Source organism: Maniola jurtina, chromosome 11, assembly GCF_905333055.1.
Source record: "Maniola jurtina chromosome 11, ilManJurt1.1, whole genome shotgun sequence".
Lineage (NCBI taxonomy): Eukaryota > Metazoa > Arthropoda > Insecta > Lepidoptera > Nymphalidae > Maniola > Maniola jurtina.
In genome coordinates, this window is record NC_060039.1 from 2978372 (window position 1) to 2995721 (window position 17350).

Sequence of the window (17350 nt, forward strand, 5' to 3'; positions counted from 1 at the left end):
TATATCTTCAATAATAGATAGATCCCCACATGTAGTTTACACATTGAAAGATTTACAAAACGAACCTATAGTTGGAACTTTTTATGAAAAAGAATTACAAAAAGTATTTTATGACCCCTCCTCAAATTATAAAATAGATAAAATCATTAGTTCTCGATACTCCGGCAACAGAAAAGAAGTGTTAGTGAAGTGGAAAGGTTATCCTGATAAATTTAACAGTTGGGTTTTAGAGTCTAATTTAAATCAAATATGATAAAGGAAAACTTTTATTTGACTTTACTTAGTAATAGTTCAATGGAATACTTCCCGGAAAACAAAACAACTATGTTTTCAACGAAGTTACCAAAATCCCTTATATTAGAAGGTGAATGGTTTGTTGGAGTTGTAGAAATTCAATATCCTTGTACGGTATTTACTGTTCAAGAACATGAAAATGTTATTAACACATCTAAATGGGTTTTGATGCCTGATGATGACACACATTCATTAGTGCACTATAAAGGACGGATTCCGGCCATGAACTATGACAGCATTCAACATGTTATAGAAACTTTAAATAGATATACTTTTGAAGAAATAGTATTTCATTATGATGAAATAACCAAACACGTATCAGTATCAATTTTGGATAACTCAATTGACACACTTAAGTTGTCAACCAAATTATGTTTACAACTTGGATTTGAACCAAACAAAAATCTTGCAGTAAATAAATTGGGAGCTATCCTTCTAATTTAAAATTAGGGTTGCCATCTCAATTGTTTGTTTATTGTGATATAATAGAACCGCAAATTGTGGGGGATGTAATGGCTCCTCTTCTCAGAATTGTACCTTTAGATACGGCAACATATGTATATGGAGCAAATAAAATGCATATTTTCTCACCACCTCACTATTTACCTGTTATGCGGCGGGAGTTTGATACTATTGAAATAGATATAAGGTCAAGCACAGGCAATAAAATCCCATTCCAGTTTGGAACTGTGTGTATTAAACTTCACTTTAGAAAATTATAATGGATCCTTATCAAAAGATAACATGTCCTTACGAGCAATATTATTCACATCAGGCTGGTTCAGGTATTGGAGTAATTTATAAAGGTGTACCATATCAACGTGGTCATGGTATTGGGAGTTTTCTTGGAGGATTGTTTAGGTCTATTTTACCACTACTCTCTAGTGGTGCTCGAGCTGTAGGAAAAGAAGCATTAAATGCAGGTGTTGGTCTTCTATCGGATATGGTTAGCGCACGACCTTTGGAAGATTCTATCAAAACTCGTCTTAAGGAAGCTAGTTCAAACTTAAAAAGGAAAGTTCATGACAAGATAGACAGAATTAATATGTCTGGCTCAGGATATATAACTAAAAGAAAACGACAATCTTCATTCATTCAACCGCTGACAGCTAAAGTGAAAGCTATTAAAAAATCAAGGCTCAGTCAAAATAAAATAAAAGATATATTTTCTAATTAATTATGTCTTTTTTACATAATCATTCATGTGAGTGTATTAAATCAGAGTTAGATTTGTTTGCTTTGCCATCAACGCAAACAAGTATAGAAAATGGATTATGGATTCATTACAAACCCATTTCATCCCTTGCTGATGATGGACCGATAGAATTTCAAATACCTGGAACGAGCGAAGACTACATAGATTTGTCTCATACGTTGATCCATTTAAAAGCTAAGATAGTGAATCAAGACTTATCAAAACTTAGTTCATCTGCAGTTGTAGCTCCAATTAACAATTGGTTACATTCAGTCTTCAGTCAGCTGGATGTATACTTGAATCAAAAACTCATTTCACCTCCAAACAATACATACGCTTACCGTGCTTACATTGAGACATTATTAAACTATGCGCCAGCAGCAAAAGAATCTCACCTGACTTGCGGTCTTTGGTATGAAGATACTGCGGGGAATATGGATTCAGTAGATGAAAAAAATACAGGTTTTACTAAAAGACAGAGTCTTGCAGCCGAAAGTAAAGAAATAGAAATGATTGGACACTTACATGGTGATATATTCAACCAGGAAAAATTTTTGATTAATGGTGTTGAGATGTGTGTTAAATTAATTCGCTCAAGGGAAACTTTCAGTCTTATGGCTTCTTCAAATGATTTAAAACTTAAAGTGTGTATCACGGATGCAACCCTCATAGTTCGACGCGCGCGGATCAATCCGACTGTATTACTTGCACATCAAAAAGTTTTAGCATCTACTACTGCAAAATATCCAATAACTCGAGCGGAAGTTAAAGTTTTAACAATTCCTTCAGGGGTTCAGGGTAAAACACTCGATAATATTTTTCTTGGTCAAGTTCCTAAAAGATGTATTGTCGGATTTGTTAACAACGCAGCATTTAATGGAACTCTTACGAAAAATCCATTCAACTTTGAAAATTATCATATGAATACATTTAGTTTATATATTGATGGCCAACAAATACCTTCAAAAGCTTTGCAACCATCATTCGATGATAATACTTTCAGTTCAGCCTATCATACGTTATTCTCAGGCACGGGAATCCATTTTTTAAATGAAGGGAACGGAATATCTAGGGAACAATATGCAAAAGGCTATTGTCTCTTAGCATTCGATTTAACTCCTGATTTATCAGCTCACTCTAGTCATTGGAATCTTATAAAGCACGGTAGTGTGAGGCTAGAAGTTCGCTTTGATTCAGCTATTCCTGAAACGATAAACTGCATCGTATATGCAGAGTTTGACAATGTTATTGAAATTGATAAAAATCGTAATGTAAGCGTGGACTATAGCAGCTAAGAAACCTAATTTCTGTAAATAGATTAAGTTATAATTTGTACCTACATTATTATTAAGGTTTGTAATAAAACACTGATACAAGAAATATTTTTTGTTTTTATTTAAGTTATGGACCATTATTTTTAATAAGACTATGCTGTGATAGCCTAGTGGTTAAGACGTCCACCTTCTAATCGGAGGTCGGGGTTCAATTCCAGGCACGCACCTCTAACTTTTCGAAGTCTTGTGCGTTTCAAGTACTTAATTAAATAACACTGTTTTAATGGTGAAGGAAAACATCATGAGGGAACCTGCATGCTTGAGAGTTCTCCATAGTGTTCTTAAAGGTGTGCGAAGTCTGCCAATCCACACTCAGCCAGCGTGGTAGACTATGGCCAAAAAACCCTTCTCACGAGGAGACCCGTGCTCTGTAGTGAGCCGGCGATGGGTTGATGATTTATAATATATCTGAAATAACATGGTCTTACGTCCCATTCATGTATGATCGTCGGCAGCGATAAGATCAGTAGTATTGAAGTAATATGAATACAATAGGGATAAAGACATATTTAAGAAGAATCCACCCAAGTCTGCAAGACAATGTGTATGCCGCAAACCGGTTACCGATTTATGTTGAAACACCAGCCTATTTAATAAGCAATCTAGACCCCGATTATAAACCAGGATCGCATTGGATAGCCATATATATAGATACAAATGGTGTTGGACAATATTTTGATTCATTTGGACGAGCACCACCAAAATATCATAAGCAGTTCTTGGAAAGAAACACAAGAATATGGCAATTCAATACAAGGCGGATACAGAATGATTACACATCAGTTTGTGGAGAATATTGTATAATGTATTTGTATTTCATGTTTACGGGTTACTATACAAGTTCAGATTTTTTAGATTTATTCAATGGAAATACAGTAGAGAATGATATATTTTTATGTGAGTTATTTAAATCAATATTTGAAGGCTAATAAAGAGTAGTTATGATTCATGCGTTTCCTTTAAAACCCCATAGAATGAAGCAACGAGCCAGCGAACAATAGAGCGTCATTAGTAGGTGATTAAGCAATTAGATAACGAAGTAGGGATTAGTTTTTCGAAAAGCTAACTTTGCAACCGTTAGAGATACGACGTCGGGAGTGAGCGCAATCGATTCAGCGTACCCCAAAACCCTTTTTTTTTTTTTTTTTTTTTTTTTTTTTTTTTAGGTTTCGATCTTGACCGAGGCACGGAGGGGGCTGAGGCAGCGAGGCATGGGAGGGGGCCAGGGCCTGGGGCAGAACCGGCGAATCCCCTACTACTATTAAGCAACAAATAAACAAGAAACCGATTTCTTATAAGAATTTTTGTAGTGCTTTAGTTGAGTGGAATAAAACAAAATCCATTAAAAAACATTAAAAGAACAGATTTATTAAATCTAAAATTGTAAATATTAAAATATAAGCATTAGATATTATCAGTAGTTAGTGTGACAAATATTAGTGCGGTTATAATATTTGACAGGCCCCATCTTGGGTGGGCAAATTTTGCCGTTTTTCCAATTTAAAGGCTCATACCGGCTTTACAATTAGATCTACATGGGTAGAAAAGTAGGATCACATAAAATATAAGCATCAAGAATGAAAAACCGGCCAAGTGTGAGTCAGACTCGCGCACTGAAGGTTCCGTACTCGGGTATTTTTTCCAACATTTTGCACGATAAATCAAAAACTATTTATACATAAAAATAAATAAAAATCTGTTTTAGAATGTACAGATACCCCTCTTGCATATGATACCCCACTTGGTATCATCTTATTTTGAAAATTGAAACATATTTTAATTTTTTTTAAATTATGTAACTACAAATTCGCGGTTTTCAGATATATTCCTGTACTTGTGCTATAAGACCTACCTACCTACCAAATTTCATGATTCTAGGTCAACGGGAAGTACCCTATAGGTTTCTTGACAGACACGACGGACAGACAGACAGACAACAAAGTGATCCTATAAGGGTTTTTTTTTTTTTAAATAAAATCAGAGTTCCTCTGACATGAATCAGAGACCTTTTTTAACTTTTTTATTTTTATCTATTATATTTTTATTATATTACATCCAAAATTTTTATTGAAGTTAACAATATCTATTCTTATAATAAATATCCAACTATCAATCTTTATTTTAGCTTAATATATTAAAATTATAACAATTTTATTTTAACGTACTCTGACTTCTCTATTCTTTAGGTAACTATTTACAATTTGCCTGAAATTCAGGAGGCATTTTTGAAAAAGTTACTTCATTATTGATCCACCATGCCTCAAAAGAAAACACTAGCACTGCCACAAGCGGGCTCACAAGCTGACTCTGACTCAAATGCGATGACAGACACTGACACACAAGAAAGTACCGAGCCCGCCACTCCTTCCAAACCCCGGCTACGGAAGAGACAGCATGAGGATGAGTTGGGTGTTTTTATGGTAGAAATGAAGAAGATGCTTCAGGATTTTAAAACACAGCAGGAGGAAAATTTCAAGGCTTTTCAGAAAACATTGTTAGTGACTATTGAGGACATAAAAAAGCAAAATGGAGAAATCAGATCATCAATTGAATTTTTATCTAAGCAATACGACGATATCAAGATTAAAATCGACACAATAGAAAAAGAGAAAAAAGAACACAACTTAAATATAGGTCAGTTGGAAGAAAAAATTGAAGTATTAGAGAAAAAATTCAAGCAATCGAGCCTCGAAATAAGAAATATTCCCACAAAAAAATTCGAAAATAAGTCACAACTTTTGGACCTGATTCAGAAATTAAGCTTAACTTTAAAGGTACCTGTGGAAAGCTATGAAATCCGCGATGTATACAGAATGAACGTTAAACCTGAAGCAAATAAGCCCATAAATATAGAATTCACCTCTGTAGTTCTAAAAGAAAAATTTTTACAAGCGTTCAAAAGTTATAATAAGGAGCATCGAGGCATTGACAGGCTGTCCACTAAAAATCTGCAGCTGGATTCTCCTTGTCAACCCATTTTTGTCTCAGAAGCCCTCACCTCTAAGTGCAAAAGGCTCTTCTACCAAGCACGCGAGTTTGCTAAAGCAAACGATTATCGTTTTTGCTGGACTTCCCATGGTAAAGTCTATTTGCGAAAAAAGGAGGGGGCTCCTTTCATCTATATTCAGTCTGAATATAGCCTGACAAAACTAGTGGGTGGGGAGGCTAAATGACTAGCTGCCGATTTTTACGGAGCATTATTTTATAATTATAACTTATTATTATGCATGCTTATTGTTCACATGTTTCCATGTTATAGCTTTAAATTTTACACGTTTGAAAAAATATGTAACTTAATAATACTCATAAAAACCCAATTAAGTAATACACGACTACTTTTACACGTTCACTACATTACAAAAATTAATATTAATATTAGTATACACTCACATAACACACTAATCTCCGAAGTACGAATTCCCCAATCTAATTCAATTCCTCGCAAAATAATTTGGACTAAAATCAGTGTTCGATTACGGTATCATAAACACATACACACAATAACAACGAATAACTCTAGAACTCATTGCTACATAATAAAACAATTTAAAATAACTAAGACCGGCCAAACCAATACTCAATCTGTTATTTTGATCATACCTACGAGTACGCAAGGTACTACTCCGCTGCTCACAACACGAACTATTGAATCGCTCCCGTTATTCATTTTTATAAATAATTATAATTTGCATGTATTTGTAACAAAAATCACATTACATCACAAAAGTAACTCTGTACACTACACAAAACATATACATTCACTCTCAACAATCGTTCAATTATCCACACAACATTCACTCATTAGAATTACTTCTCGGCATAAAAATATAACACACAACAACTTGCAATTTTTATTTGTTAGGTCGTTTAAAACCCTAAGGGTTGTCTATTACCTCACTTTTTTATATAATACAGGTTGTTTTTTGGTAATGTTATCCCTGTTCAATATGAAAGTTGTCTATTATTCTATATTCAATTACAGTGATTGAGTTAGATAGTATAATAAATGATATCGGCAATGTTGAAATCTCAAAACCTATTGCTTGTAGCCCTAATGAATGCAAAACCTACTTAAGAAGTTACACAAATCTTTTAAACATTTTACACATTAATATACGCAGTATAAACAGTAATTTTGATGAATCAAATGTTTTACTTAGATCTATAGATATGCAGTGTGACGTCATATTACTAACTGAGTGCTGGTTAAGCAAATGTCATAATGTACCTATTCTAGAAGGCTACTCGTCATTTCAGTCTTCTCACAAAAATCAAAATGATGGTGTAATCGCCTACGTTCGTTCCGAACTTAACTACAACTGTCACGAACCGAATTTCCTAGATGGTAACTGCTTGGTTATAAGCGGAGGCGACAACACCGCACTTGTAGTTGTTTATAGGTCACCCTCCTATCGTAATATCGACAACTTTATTGATAGCCTGGATAATCTCTTAGCATCACTCTCATCTTATAACACTGTAGCTTTATTAGGTGACATAAACATTAATATCTCTCGCAACGCTCATGATCAAAATTCCGACAAATATTTAAACATGATATCCTTGCATGGCTTAACACCCGCACACGATTTACCTACTAGGGGTGAGAATTGCTTAGATCACGTTATGCTAAAAACTAATAAGCCAACTACTGTTTTCGTTCTAGACTCATTCATAACTGATCACGCCCCTACTCTTTTAAGTTTTCATCAAAACCCCTTGCTCGAGAGGCCTAATGAACTTCATTATCGTACTGATCATGACGCTGTAGTAAATAACATAAAAAACACCAACTTTGACTTTATCTTGCAATATCACAATGCGATTTCCGCCACAACTAGTCTCATTCAAATCATTTCAACATGTATCTCATCTAATACTAAGACAGTAAAAATACCGCGCAAACATCAAAACCTAAAACCGTGGATTACTAAAGGGCTAATAAAATGTATAAGAAACAGAGACAATTTACATCAAAAGGCCAAAAGGAATCCTGACAATATGATCTTAAAAACTACTTACTTACGTTACCGCAATTTTTGCAACAACCTGCTGAAAAACCTAAAACGTGCATTTGAACGATCTGAACTAGAAAATTCAAAGAATAATAAAAGGGCAACCTGGGATACTATAAAGAAAATAACAAACCTACAGCGCCAAGTTTCTCCTCCACATGAACTGGTCTGTTCTAACAATCCTCAATCTTCAGTTGATAGTGTTAACAGTTTTTTCGTTAATATTGGTAAAAATCTTGCTACCCCTCTCTTAAGCATTCAATCTCAGTCAGATACTTACAACACAAATATTGCACCCCCGCCCTGTAACTCGATGGTACTTAATGAGACTGATGAAGCTGAAATTAACAATATTATTACGAGTCTTCGCAATAATTGCGCCAAGGGTTGGGATGGAATATCTGTTTCAATTCTAAAACAAACTCGTGACATTCTTGTTCCCATCTTTAAACATGTTTTTAACTTATGTATTATACAAGGTTCGTTTCCTTCTGTACTTAAGAAAGCTGTGGTACACCCGATCTATAAGAGTGGTAGCAGGGACCAAGTAACTAATTATCGGCCTATTTCAGTTTTAACTTCAATCTCTAAAATTTTTGAAAAGATCTTGAACAATCGTTTAATCTCGTACTTGAATAAATTAGATATCATCTCAGAACAACAATTTGGCTTTAGGCAAGGAAAATCAACAGAGGATGCCGTTATCGAGCTTACCAGTCATATTATCAAAAATATTGAATCAAAACAGAAAACAGTAGGCATCTTCCTTGACTTGTCTAAAGCATTTGACACCGTCTCTGTCTCTATTCTTATGGATCGGTTGGAAGCCATCGGAATCAGGGGTAACGTTTTTAACTTATTTAAAGATTACTTAACCAATCGCAGTCAATATGTTAAAATAGGCCCCCACTTAAGCAAGGAAGATAATATTGAATATGGTGTGCCTCAGGGCAGCGTGCTCGGCCCAACTTTGTTCCTGATATATATCAACAACTTATGCCAGTTGAATATTCCGCATACTAAAATCATATCTTATGCTGATGACACCGTACTACTGGTACAGGGTCAGAGTTGGGATCAGGTACGTAACCGTGCTGAATCGGCATTAAAGCATGTCATGAACTGGCTAAATACAAACCTACTGACATTAAATGTCCCTAAAACTAAACTTATTACTTTTGATACCACCATATACACTCAACCTGATTCCTTCTCCATTAAAGCTCATTCTTGTAAATTGCCTAATGAGAATTGCTCTTGTTTCTCAATACAAAGAACTACCGACATCAAATATTTAGGGTTAACAATAGAGAGTACTCTTAGCTGGAAAAAACATATAAACGTCTTGGTTAATCGTATCCGAAAGCTTATGTTTATTCTGAGGAAGCTGAGAACGGTCTGCGACCAAAAATTATTGAAAACTGTGTACTTTGCACTAGTGCAGTCCTTACTATCGTACTGCATCACAGTTTGGGGTGGCTCCAATAAAACTGATATGTTACGACTGGAGCGCGCCCAAAGAGGTATTCTTAAGGTTCTGGGTAGCAGACCGCGCAGGTATCCCACGTCGGCACTTTACCAAGAGTGGGACGTTTTGAATGTCCGGCAGCTCTTTATCTCCCAGGTTATTTTACGCAAACACTCAGAAACAAAAGCCCAATCCGAAGCAAATGTTAATATAATAAGACGCAAACCTAAGATATTCTCAATGTTGCCGAGGAGAACCGCACTTGCCGGAAGACATTACCACTTCATCAGCCCCAAACTTTATAATAGAATAAATGACACACTTAATATATCTAAATACAACAAACCCAACTTAAAAAAAACGGTTAATGCTTGGTTAAAGAAACTTAGTTACTATGAAGTTGAGGACTTGATCGCCGAAGTGAAATCATAGCAAGTTGTCTTTTACACACCCGTCGTACCTACTATAATTTACATCATACATACAAATAATATCACACACACACACACACACACACAGACACACACACACACACACACACACACACACAGACACAGACACACACACACACACACACACAGACACACACACACACACTTGCACACTTCTGTTTTACATTACTATTCTACATAATTATTATTTTTAAAATCCAAATTTGTATAGTTAAGTTCTAATCGATGGATCCGAGGGAAGGCTGCGGTGCCCGTAACACAGGTTTTCCTAGTACGGGTGCTAAAGCACTCACAAAAAATCATTATTTTACTTTATTTTACTTTATATTATTCACACTTTTTTTTCGAGGCCTACAGTTTCACATTATTCATTTAATTTAATTTAATTTAATTTAATTTAATTAATTTTTCGTCCAGTAAGCGACATTTCACCGCCGGCCACCACGCGCTATCAAAGGCTCCCTCTATGTCCAGTGATACGACAACATTGATAAGTTTATTATCAAGATTGCTTCGTATTTGTAATCGATCCTATAAGGGTTCCGTTTTTCCTTTGAGGTACGGAACCCTAAAAAATAGCCTATTCTGGTATTACACATCCATGATGCACTACAAAAACAGGGTAACTCCATTATAGCCCTGAAAGTATTATCACATAGCATGCGATGCTAAGAATCGACGCGTGAACGCATCCGTAGCACACGCCTGGAACTATGCCAGGGCTGCTCATTCATCATTATACGACCAATAGCGTTTTAGTAGAGCGGAATATAACCAAAGATTAGTCTAGGCGTTGGACGTTGTAAGTCAGTTCCGTGCCATTTGAATTGCTGCTATTATTATGAAGTATGTGTTTTGAATTTGTTTACCTTTAGTGACTCAAGAGGGAACACAATTTTGAATAATTTTTCCCTTTTTCAAATAGCTAATCACACTAATATTATAAAGGCGAAAGTTTGTATGTGTGTGTGTGTGTGTGTGTGTGTGTGTATGTTTGTTACTCCTTCACGCAAAAACTACTGGACGGGTTTGGCTGAAATTTGGAATGGAGATAGATAATATCCTGGATTAGCACATAAGCTACTTTTTATCCCGGAAAATCAAAGAGTTCCCACAGGATTTCGAAAAACCTAAATCCACGCGGGCGAAGTCGCGGGCATCGGCTAGTCTTCTATATTTTATTATGTAAAAGAATTAATTGACTGAATCACATAATATCAATCGCCATCGTTGCGGAGTCCATGACCAAATGATTTGTGATATTTGACGCTTTGTAATGACTCAGTCAGATAAATGGGTATCATTAAGAAGGATCTCTCCGTCACTCGCTTCATACAAACGTAGTTCCAATTTCATTTGAATATTAAGCAACCAAAGTTCATGAAATTTTGCAGACATATTCTAGAAACTAATATCTATGTCCGTGGTTTTCCAGATTTCTGTTAAAATATTCGGTTTCAAAGTTACGCGGTCTTAAAAATTTACATACAAATTTTTGAGCCCTTGTAATTTTAAAACTACATATTTTTAGAAAAATCTAAAACACCACAGACACAGATATTAGTTTCTAGAATATGTCTGCAAAATTTCATGGACTTTGGTTGCTTAATATTCAAATGAAATTGGAACTACGATTGTATGAAACGAGTGATGGAGAGAGCCCTGTTAAGAAATCAATGTGTTCAGAATTTGCGTAAGCGCATTAGATATTTATTTATTTTATAAAACTTGGTTCACATTGGGTAGGTGCTATTGTCTGAGCATCTCACTCAATGTATAACATATAGCTATTAAAAATTAGATTCTCAGCTCGTAAAAAAAGCGATTCCCCAGGATCTAGTACCAAATAAGAGTCCAGTGTTAAATAAATTATGTATTAATATTAAAATAATTAATGTCACATCACCCGCTCCGCTCATCATCAAGCTTAACCTTAAATAGGTCTCAGCACAATGATTGCCGCGCGCTACTGTCAGCGATTCTGCTCTCGTTAGAGCAATCCAGGACTCGAAATTAAAACCCCCGCTAAGCCCCCCATTGGTACGCCCATACCAATGGGGTTCACGACAAAATGATTTGTGACATTTGACGTTTTCAAACGATTCTGTAGGATAAGCGGGAATTACTGAAATTCGGAGTCAGATTTAGCATCCACAATTTGTTTAACAGGATTAGTAATTTACTAGCCGATGCCCGCGACTTCACCCTCGTGGATTTAGGTTTTTCGAAATCCCGTGAGAACTCTTTGATTTTCCGGGATAAAAAGTAGCCTATGTGCTACTCCAGGATATTTTCTATCTCCGTTCCTTTCAGCCAAATCCGTCTAGTATAGTTGTTGCATGAAGGAGTAGCAAACACACACACATACACACAAACTTTCGCCTTTATAATATTAGTGTGATTTTTGTGTGTAAAGGACGTTCCTATTTAATTCTGAGTTTGTTGTGGGCTTTTCACAGACCTGGGCGCGTTTGGAACCTTCGTAGCTTTAGTTTTAAGTTTACGTAATTATTTATCACCACTATATTATCATCTTACAAATCTAACAATTCTGACCAACAAAAGGTGTATAATAGATCCACAGGGAATTTACTAGCTATTATGGACGAATTAAAAATTTCTTATAATGGCCCCACCAAGAATCAAACCTGGGACTTCTTTTTACATTGCATATTCCCGGGCGCACTTAGATGCAAAAAATATTTAATAAAGAAAGCGGTATTTTTCTTTGGAAACGGTTTAAGTTTCATTAAGTATAAAATGTGCAAACTACCCCCTTGTCTTATTAAAAGTCCAGTAGCTGAGTATGAAGTTTCTTTTATCTTTTAAAAGTTTTCTTAGTGTTTACTTATAAAGTTTTTTAATGCTTAGTTCAGTTTTTGTTGTTGACCCAAACGATATAATAACTAAGTACCTATTTGTTTTAACTGCGAAGCTGAAATCTTCCAAAATTTAGATGTTAGGGCCTGTGCAGACAACGGATTAAGATTCGTCCGCAGAGGACAAAAATTGATCACTAAAACCGTATCGCATAACGTATACCGATGCAGTAAAAGCATATGCAGTATAAACGGTAGTGATGACCAACTTTTTATCCTCTGAACACACTAAACTAGATTACCAAATATCGTCAAAAATGGTTAGACGGATGAGCCGTGAAGACAACAGCTGATACCTTTTTTTTTTTTTTTGTTGACGCTGGGGAATGCATTTACGCATCCCCCCCGGAGGGAGGGTATGTGGGACTCGCCGGCCGAGAGGCGACCGGAATGCCCACTAAACCCCAGCGGCACTACTGCGCGTCGCCTGGCGACTGGGTCACGGGAACGGCCGAAGCAAACAACCGCAACCCAGCCAGCGACGTCTGCCGAGGCAGACCCTCCACTGGGGACCTGCTCGGTCCCCACCACCACACTTCCGGGACACACCAACAAAGTGCGTCCCCCAACCCTGGGACGCGCACGTCGCCCGTGTCCCGTCCTACGCTTCGTCCACTGTGCCCTCTGCTAGTCAGAGGGACACGCGGAGAAACCTCCCCCCCTGCCAGGTCATTAGCCATAGCCAACAATATCTCCGAAGAGAAATTATTAGCCACGTTACCGGGGCGCACCGGCCCGAACACTGCTCTTCCCCTCGGACGCATCCAAAAGGGACCAGCAGCATCCAGGCACACTGGGAGGTTACCTGGCTGGCGCCCCCGACAGCTGATACCTGGTCAAACGTATAAACTTTCGCATTTATAATACTAATATGGATTATTTCATGAATGTTTTTTAAACAAACATCAAATTCACCTGAATCAAAAATTCAAGTGACCGTTACATTTGAATCAAAATTTTCAAATGTAAATTGCCTTTATCCTAGTGCTAGTAGTTACGTTAGTTCACGCAACAGTGCAGACGTAGCCTAACAGCACTACAGTGCGCTTAGTATGAGATTTTACATCACACCGAATGACATCACAGTTCATCATAATTAAGGACCTTCTAATAGAACGTCGAGACTTCAACGTCACTGACAGGTGTAGAATATTAGTACATTAGACGCAGGTAGCCCTAAAGTAGCCTTATTTTTCTTTGATTTTACGTCACCATAGCCTATTTACGTCACCGATTCAGGATCAAACCACACTCTGCCGACGATGATGACGATGATTGATAGAATTCAAGCATCAAAGCTTATAAGTGACATGAAAGCTCAAGTTAATCCATACATCTGCAGCCAACGCTCCAAGTGGAAACGTTGTGAAATTGAAATCGTACTGAATTTTTGACTTTAATTATTATAAAAATTTCGGTCCATTTTACTCTACCAATATGTTTCGATCTCGAACTCTATCATCGTTGGGTTCGATGTAAAATCTCATACTAAGCACACAGCAAGGGTTGTAATTACGACTATTCGCATTGAAACAAACACTCGTCAAAGTAAAGAGAGATTGTTACGGAGGCTTTTGAAGAGATAGCGGTCGAGAATAATAGGTAACCCTTCACCAACGCGAGTCAACATTCATTGCCGGCTGAAAAAACTTGTATAGTCTATAGACAGACTGTAGTTGTGTTGTTTTTGAAAGTCAAATACTGTAAGTGCTTTGTGGCGTTATGGAATGGTGAATGGAGGAATTATTTATCTCTCTCTAAGTATATCCTTCATTCTGACGGTAGTGCTGCCTTCCATAAATAGATACATAATTGCATGAGATCCGGTAATAGAAATATCTACCTTCATCTGTTATTTAATCGTGATAGATAATGTATAGATTGATACATCGCGAATAGGTTGCCAAGCAAAATCACATGCGAATGATGTTAAACAATAAAAAAATAATTTAAATGTTTTCGATCAACTTTCCTGATTATATTTTTCTTCCTTTTTTTTTGAATTTTCCAAAATCCTTTCTTGTGGGATGTCTTCGTCATAATAGCTATCTGTATACAGCCCAATCCGTCCAGTAGTTTGAGCTATGCGTTGATAGATCAGTCAGTCAGATAGCTTTTCCTTTTATATTATATATCTCTCTATATTATGTCTCTACATATACAATAGTATACACCTATTTCAAATTTCATGACGATAGCTTTAATAGTTACTGAAATGATTGTGACAGACGGACAGACGGACGGAAAAAGTCGCACCATAAGGCTTCCATTTTTACCATTTTGGTATGGAACCCTAATAAGCACATTAAAATACCTAACAACCTCTTAATATCCGAAAATTAAACTGCAAAGTTAGAAACGTTAAGTTGCCTCTTTCAGAGGGAATACTGCAAACGATAAGAGGATTAAAACTCCGATGAGGCTCCCTCATTGCATGTGCTGTGCAGAGCAAAGAATGTACGCATATGCATATTTTATATCTAACAAAATCCGGTTGTAATAATTTCATAAAGGATTAAGAACGACCGAAATGCATTGCGTTATGAAGGGGGATATGTCGGGCGTCTGTCGTCATGATCAACTCATCGTTGGCCCACTACTGAGAACAGGTGTCTTCTCAGAATGAGAAGGGCTTAGGCCACAGTCCACCACGTTGACCAAATGAGGTTTGTGATCTCACAAACGTTTGAGAATATAATGTAGAACACTCAGGCATGTAGAACATAGCTCACCATTTTTTCGTCACCGTTAAAGCAAGTGATATTATTAGTTACTTAAAACGTACTTTACTCCGAAAAGAGAAGTCCCGGGATCGAACCCCCGAAACGATAGCCGCTGGGACAGACGTGTTCTATAGTGGGACGACTAAAAGCTTTTCCTCTAGATGTCGGTTTGTCTTTCATTTTTACGACCTACCTAAGGAACCAATTTTGATGAAATTTGGCCAAAAATAGCTTCTGTCCCGGAGAGAGACGTTGTTCCTACTGTTAAGTATTTTTCCCAGATTTAACTTCTAAGATCAGAAAATCAAAAATTCAATTCCACGTGAACGACGTTGTGGCTAAAAGCTAGACATAATAAGATACATAAATGGTTATAAGGTAGTACAATTCTATCCCGTGGATAGATACCTATTATATTAATTCGATATAATTCTGAAGCCACTATTACACATTCAGCTTAATGTTGATCACATATTAAGCACGCGCCGCAATCAAATCATTTTTTTTTTGTATGAAAAAAAAAAGATTCCGACGAATTGAGAACCTCCTCCTTTTTTGGAAGTCGGTTAAAAAATAGGGGAAGAACTCCAACATAAGCCATGTGCTTTGAATACATGTAATATGCAGCTATAGCCATACTGACGTCCGATGCAATCGACATTATTATTTTGTCTCACGCTTTAAAGTTCATCCTTCGCCACTCTAAGTAAATTTTGTTAAAACTTTATATAAATGCTGCACTAAACTGACACACAGTTTGAGACAGATAGTTTTTGTAGTACACAAATTGATGCGAAACTAGGTGTCAATGTTGGCTCAACGTTACGTTGCGGCCGCTACATGGCGGTACCACTTTTATAGGAAACCCTAGCTTCACTGGTGATAACAGAGTAGCTATCACATTATAAAGAAATCATTCACGACGATTTTAGTTCCAAAAAACGAGTTGCGATGCGTGCGGCTTGCTGCGTGATGTGCGATTACCTTAACAGCGTACGCCCGTAATAATAACTTCCACAATGTGTAGTTGCTAAGCTAACAGAGCTCCGGACTCCGACCAAGTTCCGGATGTACTAGTAAGTTGTCTGTGAGTCTAGAATTAGGACATGAGGCGGTGCTTTCATAATGTATAATTTATGGAGCGTACTGCCTCATCGGTCTAGTTTCTACCATACCATATAGGGATTTGTGTGGTGCTGCGTGGTGTGGTGCGTATGGCTTGCTTGGTGGCTGGCTTTTCCTGCATGTTTATCAGTGGGCGGGCGGGCGGTGCACGTCGCATGCTGCATGTTGCATCATACAGATTTCTTTGGTTTGGCGGATTAAGCTTTTGGTTCCTTGTCTACCATATTCGGCAGTGGATCATGAGATTGACAACCTCCCTGGCGTGGTAAACCCTGTGGTCTTATTAGTGGAAGTCCCGGGTTCGATTCGCGACAGGAGTTTAGAATTTTACGATTTCTGATCTGGTCTGATCTAGTCATCATAATCAAACTAATTGGTATTTTTATGTACATTCATACAATGGCAGAGTACTACAACTGAGAATTATAAGCAAAGCGAAAACATACCTTTACAAAAAATTTGAATCTCCAAAAGTACACTGCTATAAAGTTAGTGTCACGGACCTACTCACACAGCAATTGATTCGAATATGACACTAAAAATTTCGGACATATAAAATAATATGAATTCGAAATCAAAAAGACTACATAAATATATAAAAACACACAACACAAAGAGGAAACGAAAATTTTAGTCACATTTCTTCGCCATTTATTTTACAACTGATTGATATTATTGACGGACATCAAAATTTAAGAAAAAAAATTGGAATGGCATCAAGTTTATAAACACATGAAAAAGTTTTCATAATTCTCCCTTTAGTTTTACTTACTAATACTTATTTTATTATTGGGAAAACCTTCAGGTGAAAATTATTAATGACTACTTAATTAATAGTGTAAATACTTGGCGTAAATCATAATAC

The 17350-nt window shown here is 36.7% G+C and overlaps 1 protein-coding gene across 1 annotated transcript in view; it reads right to left on the reverse strand.

Annotated features, from left to right (window-relative positions):
• LOC123869709 (CUGBP Elav-like family member 1) overlaps positions 1 to 17139 on the reverse strand; it is a 474478-nt gene extending 457339 nt beyond the window's left edge. The window contains exon 1 of the mRNA XM_045912710.1: positions 16932 to 17139. The gene's annotated coding sequence lies outside the window, so the exon portion shown is untranslated. The remainder of the gene's footprint in view (positions 1 to 16931) is intronic.
• Between the last annotated feature and the right edge of the window lie 211 nt (positions 17140 to 17350).